Genomic DNA, 6,401 nt, shown 5'->3' with positions numbered 1-6,401 from the left:
AAGTTCAATCAAGTCACATAAACCCTTCAAAATGTCAGATTTTCTTTGGCTGGAGTCAGAGTAGAATAGGAGACAAGAGAGGGAATCAGGGAGACTTCAAGAATCTGTGCAAGGTGTACAGGGAGCAAAGGGTATCCCCTTGTGGATAGCCAATAAAAAGGAGGCCTCAATCCCATCACTTCCAGAAGGAAATCCTGGCAATCACCTGAATCACCTTCCAAGTGGATTATTTCCCCAGATCTCTGAGAATAAAAACAACTCTGCCAACATCTTGTTTTGGCCTTATGAGCCATGGATTAGAGAAACCAATTCTGTCCAGACTTCTGATCCATGGAAGTCATGCTGTTTAAGCCTTTCCATTTTTTGTTGATTTTTTTTACAGTCATAAATAAATGCTTTATAAAGCTTTAAAATTGTGAAGATTTATTATAGTAGAAATAGGAAATCAAAACACAGTATTTATGTGCTCAGCTTCACCTAGGAAAATAATCTGACAGAAAACAAAAGCACAGTTGTGTGTGTACATCTCCCCCACCAAATGCAATTAAAAGGGCAGGGGCAGTGGAACACCAGACAGGTGATTCAAACACTGTTATCGCTAAGATATCACGCAAAGTAAACATATGACCCTGTACATAATTTCAATCAAAGGAGCATAATGTGTTTTGCACATATTTGGAGGAAAACCAAGTGCATTTGGACTTTCATCAGGAAAAAGCTGTACAGGTGTCAGATGGCTCGAGGACACTGACCTACTCTTTATGTTACTGCTGGAGAAGAGGATGAGCAGTCATGGCACAGCATACTGGGTGGAAACGATGGTGGGATTGGAAGGAAGGGAAAGGGAAGGGCTTTTCTTGGACCCTCTTCTTGTGTTCATCACTGACCCACGCTTGACAAGTTGTCACTGGCTGGTTCGGGCCAGCGTTTCTGTAGTGCTGCCTCTTACTGTGTGTTTCATGAGAGTTCATGAGAGTTCTCTTCAGAGTTCTAGGGGACTGAGTATGTATATCTGAATTATATGGTCAAGCTTGACATATAGAAAATATAAAGATGATTATAGGTAAAGAGAAAGTATAGGGAAGTCTTTCTTTCTTTCTTTCTTTCTTTCTTTCTTTCTTTCTTTCTTCCTTCCTTCCTTCCTTTCCTTCCTTTCTTTCTTTCTTTCTTTCTTTCTTTCTTTCTTTCTTTCTTTCTTTCTTTCTTTCTTTCTTTCTTTCTTTCTTTCTTTCTTCTTTCTTCTTTCTTATCCCACTACATTAACCAGGCTGGCCTAGCTCTCCTAGGTTCAAATGATCCTCCTGCCTCAGTCTACTGAATACCAGGAGCGTGTGTGCACACCATTACCCTGGCTTGGGAAGATTATTTTCCTCATCCATGCTAGATTTGTGGCTGAGGCCCCAATAATAAAAGACAGATTATAAGAGAAAAGCATGCTCTTTAATCAATGGAAGTTTTATATGACACAGGATCCTTTTGTGTGTTTTCACAGAAATGAGGACACAAAGGAATGGAAAGTGGTATATTTTGTTAAGGGATGAAGAAGCAGGTAGTGGTGGGAAGATACGATTGGACAAAGGGGTTGCGATGCAATGGTAATAAACTGGAGGAAATTTAACCAAGCTGTTTGTTCAGCTTCTCTGCATTCTTATATCTTCAGAGACACCGATAGTCTCTTCTTACAGAAAGGGTGGCTTATCTGGAATGAAGGTTTAATGGTCTGTTTTAGGGGAAGGTCAGCTAGGTTTCTAGCCTACTTCAGGAGAGTCAGTGGTAGAGGAATCTGAGAATTTCCTTCCTCTTTTTGTTTCTTTCTCAAGTATGAACATACGATATTTTGGCATTGTGTGGTCTGAACCCTATTATGGGTATTCAACAGAAAATACAACTTACTCCATCTAAGGATTCATGTCATTAGACTAGATCCACCAGGGTAATCCAGGTCCCTAGCAACAATTCTATCCATGCAGCCCATTTCAACAAGCAAAGGGACATATTTAGAGTTTCCAGGGATGACACAGTCAGTGTCCAAAGTAACATTTTTGGAGGCCGTTCTCCCTACTGCATAGATTTTGCCCTAATCACTCTCTCTGCTGCATAGAAACTCATGGTTTTGGTGTTAAAGGGTCCTGAATTTGAGGACTCCATTACCTTGCTATTAGAGTAATACAATCAGTCCCTGGGTATTTCACTGGGCTTTTCTTGGGTTTATATAAAATATCCTCCCAAAGTAATTTTTACTCTCTGCTCACCAAGCAGCCTTTTGATGAAAATTTATCTCCCAGGTAACTCAAAGTCAGAAAAGGATTTTCTAGAATAGGAAATTCAAAGAATGGTCAATAGAAAATTTGAAATACATTAAAATGTTAGTATACAAGTTAAATTAAAATGTTACTATACACGTTAAAATAATAATTATTATTTTATATAAATTATATAGATATTAATCTATTGTATATAACTTATAACTATAATAAAATACATATAAGCTATAAGCTATTGGTATAATTTGCTGACACTTTGATTTATTTTCTTCAGATTAGTTGACATATTTATTCAATTTTATTTTATATTAGTGTTCTGTTAAAATCAGATCTAGTGGTTGATTACTTTATTAAAATATTCAGTTAAAGAAGAAATCATAGAAAAAGTTAGCTACATTCTATGTACAAATTATACTCCTTCTCCTGTCCTGTGATATAGGAGTGAGGTTTCTTTATGCATGGATCCAGTACATGGGGTCTGTATCATTTTTTTAAATGTTAAACACTGAAACAGTCCACAGTGTTCAGTTTTAGTCTATTTAAAGTGGAGTGAGAATCTAGAGACATTTGCAAAGCAATTTCAAAGAAGATTTCTAGAATTTTATTCATTTTGCCCAACTCTTCACCTTTCCCACATCTCATTGATAGCATTGTCCCCAATAGCTCACCATGAAGTCTTTCCTAGTATTTACCCAAGTTTTTAAGAAAACAACTCTCTTCACACCCACATTTCATTGGTTTCTATCACTTATTAAATTACATGATTACAAAACAAATACAAATAGCATGAATAGGGCTGGGAAAGTAACAGACTTCAGATAATTTTAAAAGAGTTTAATTTGTGGGAGGACAATCACAGAGAATCTTAGAAAGGAGTCTGCCATCAGGTTATTTATTCATTCTTGTGTGTATGCATTTATTATTTATTTAGTGAGTACTATACGCCAGACACTATGTGTGACCTGGGTAATGGAAATGAACAAGACTGACAAAACCCTGTGTCCTTCTGGAGCTGCCATCTGGTGCAGGCAGGCCATGTGCTGGTATATCAGAGAGCACATATTGCAGTGGGAATACCACCATCAGTTAAGCCAATGAGCTGGTCACTTCATCAAACCCTTGTTATATTTTTCCTTTTTAAAATTCTCTGCTTAACTTAAATCTTCCCCCAGATTTGTCTCTTCAGTCTCTCCTGGCAAATGACAACCAGGAGTGACTTTGTATATCTTTCTATCTCAAATATTGTTCTTTTCCAGCGACTCTCTGGAGCTGATCAGAGAGGGTCACAGTCTTCAGAAAGCATCTTTTAGCATCATGTGCTGAAAACAGGACTGGTTCCACGAGCACTTGACCCTCGCGTTTCCACAGCGCTGTGTACACAGAAGAGTCCTAAGCCTGCTTTCATGTTTTCCCGACACGGTTTTGAAACTCTTAATACTTATAAAAAGAGGAGAACTCTGCATATGCATGTCTTTGCAAGTTATGTAGCTACTGCTCACAAGAACCTGTAGATTCTAATTTTCTGACTGTCAAATTTAAACTCTGCCAGACCTAAGGTAGAAGTTCACTTTCTATCTTGATAACATCTTACTCTAACCTCTCTTTGATGGAGCCTTTTTCTCAAGACTGGCTGGATTTGCTGCCCTCGTATGAAATCAACCTCTTTCTGGCCCTGTGCTGTGGCTTCCGTGGCTCTCTCAGATGGGAAGGGTCCCATCTCTTTTTCTGGTCCAATCCCAGCCTTCAAATCTTTATAATCTGGTGCATAACTCATCTGCCTCTAACTCAAGCCTGTTCTCTTTCAGGACTTATCTAAGCACGAATAATTATGAATTATTATATAACATCTCTACATAAGACATGAATGTTATATAATTATTAGTTATATAAATTATGGATTTGTATAGTTATACAAGCCTTCTGATAAAATCATAATATCTGTTCCTCACGTAGGGCTGCAGTGGGCCTCCTTGATACAGAACTAACTGCTTCTCATACACAATCTCATTTTTATTAAAATCCTCTCTTTTTTTCTGTTTGGGGCCTATCTGCTCAGTGTGTTCTGCCTCTCCGTGGAGACTTCAGATTTTCTGGGCTGGAGTGCATGTCTTTTTCATGCAGTTGTACTCTCTTGGCTTTGTACACATGGCACCTGGTATAGTGCCAGGGCTCTGTGCCTATTGCCAAATTGACTGGCAAATTATTAATAAAAGCTGAAAGTATAAAGTACTGCACTTCTTTCATCTACTGATTTTTGCAGCTAGCAGCATCTCAGGAAGTCTTTGCCAGCCTGAGGACTTTTAAAACTGGTCTGCACCATAACTTGAAGTAATCATTTTTGTGATTGAAACTAACGACTATATAATATCTGCTAGGCACAATGCCAAGGCATGATTTGATTTCTGGTTACATTTGCAGCTAAGCTGATTTTTGTAAAAGGTGCCCTCATGTGCTTAGGCAGTATGAATGCTCTCCCTAGCCCTGTCCACTCACGAAAGTGCACTTGCCAATATCCTTCACTTGTTAGGATGTGCATTTAAGGCTGAAGCTTCCAAAGCTAATTAGAAAACAATTATTGTTGATAAGCTTCTGCCAAATGTAAAATGCCATACTCAGATGCCTTTAAGACCGTCATTAAAATGGCCAGAAAAGGGACTGTGGTATTTATCAAGTCAAGGGAGACTTATGCCTAATAACAGTGAGATGTTTTATGCCATTAAGAAATGAACAGGCCTGTCAGGAAAATGTTCAACAGAAGGCAATGTCAAACTTGCTGGAATAACTTACTCACTGCATGGCTCCCATCTGCGAAGTCACTGGGGAGGTGGCTGCCTCTGTGTGATTCCTTATTGTCAGTTAAATTAGATGCCCGAAGGCAAAACCAACTGACAGGGGCATCGTGGGACACTCCTGGAGGACTCAGAATCCGTGATCCCGTAAGTAAGTCCCATTCACAATTTTGTTCATGCTGGTACTAGGGATCATATCAGATGTAGGTGAAGACAAGGGATAAGAAAGCAAGCCAGCAGGTCGGCACCTTCAGGCTGTCAGTAGCAATATGTCTAATATGTATATATTTTTTTATAGGCGAGAAGGCAGTGGTTTTATTTTGTTTCACTAAGAAAGTCCCAGAATATTATTCTAAGATAAAAGTTGGCAGGTTTCTAGGAATTGGATGTCTTTGTTGCACCAAGTTAGTCTACTATCTATCTATCTATCTATCTATCTAGAAGTTTTATTTATGGAATGCTAATAGAAATGTCACTAGACTTTCCCGATGGCATATCAAATTGAGGATAAAAATGGAACACAAGAGCAAAACCTTTGTCTTGACTTCTTTCGGCAACTATAGAAAGACAACCATTTAATTTCAGCTTATAAATCACTCTTTCTTTTCTAGTGCTCCCCCCACTCCCATTAGAAGAGCTTCAGAAGACCACGGATGGGGTAAGGAAATCTTGATGCATAGAATGAAGACGGTCTACTGAGGCTCCACTCAGAATCAACCCAGTGTACTTCTTGTCTTTCCAACACTGATTAAAGTTCTGTAACAAAACTGATTGGTCTCAAGTCTTTCTTTTCTCAAGGCAAATTATTTCCCAGGAAGTTCTTTGCGCTCTGATGGAAACAGATTCCTGGGAAGTCTGCTCCATCAGCCCCCAGACCCATCAAACGTGCCTGCATCTTTGGATGAACACAGTCAACGGAGACATCTTGGCTCCCTCCGAGTCAAATAGCTGTTAAATGGCCCCGAGATTTAAATGTCAGGTGGTGAAGTCCAAAGATCGACAGGAACAAGCTGAATATTTTGTGTTAGTTTTCTTAATAGCAGACTAGTTCTATGAGTCAAATAAAAGTGGCAGATTTGGGAGTTGGCTCCAGGAAACACTGGCAGTAGAGTGCAAAGTGAGGCACGGAAGGGAAAAGAGGCCAGCAGAGTTTGATCATTGAGTTGTCACCGGTTCTGCCTGGGAGCTTTGGGAGAGGGTTACAGCACACCTCAGAATTACCCTGACTGGGAGGGAGAAGGCTTGGGGTATTTAACAGCCAAATCCCCTCTGCCACTGGAGGGCTGCCTCTGGGGACACCTACCCACATCACAGTGCTTCCAGTTTCACCTGCCAGAGGGCAGCCAGA

General features: G+C 39.5%; 1 long non-coding RNA gene across 1 annotated transcript; it reads left to right on the top strand.

Annotated features, from left to right (window-relative positions):
* Positions 1–2,561: 2,561 nt before the first annotated feature.
* Positions 2,562–5,820, top strand: LOC134473149 (uncharacterized). The gene is made up of 2 exons (XR_010043242.1): positions 2,562–5,200; positions 5,665–5,820. It is a non-coding gene; the product is annotated as an uncharacterized LOC134473149 (long non-coding RNA).
* The last annotated feature ends 581 nt before the right edge of the window (positions 5,821–6,401 follow it).

This window comes from Cavia porcellus, unplaced genomic scaffold (genome assembly GCF_034190915.1).
Source record: "Cavia porcellus strain 051 isolate PalLab524CR breed Dunkin Hartley unplaced genomic scaffold, mCavPor4.1 scaffold_26, whole genome shotgun sequence".
NCBI classification, from domain to species: domain Eukaryota; kingdom Metazoa; phylum Chordata; class Mammalia; order Rodentia; family Caviidae; genus Cavia; species Cavia porcellus.
Note: the sequence above shows the minus strand (reverse complement) of the source record. Positions and strands in the feature narration are given on the sequence as shown.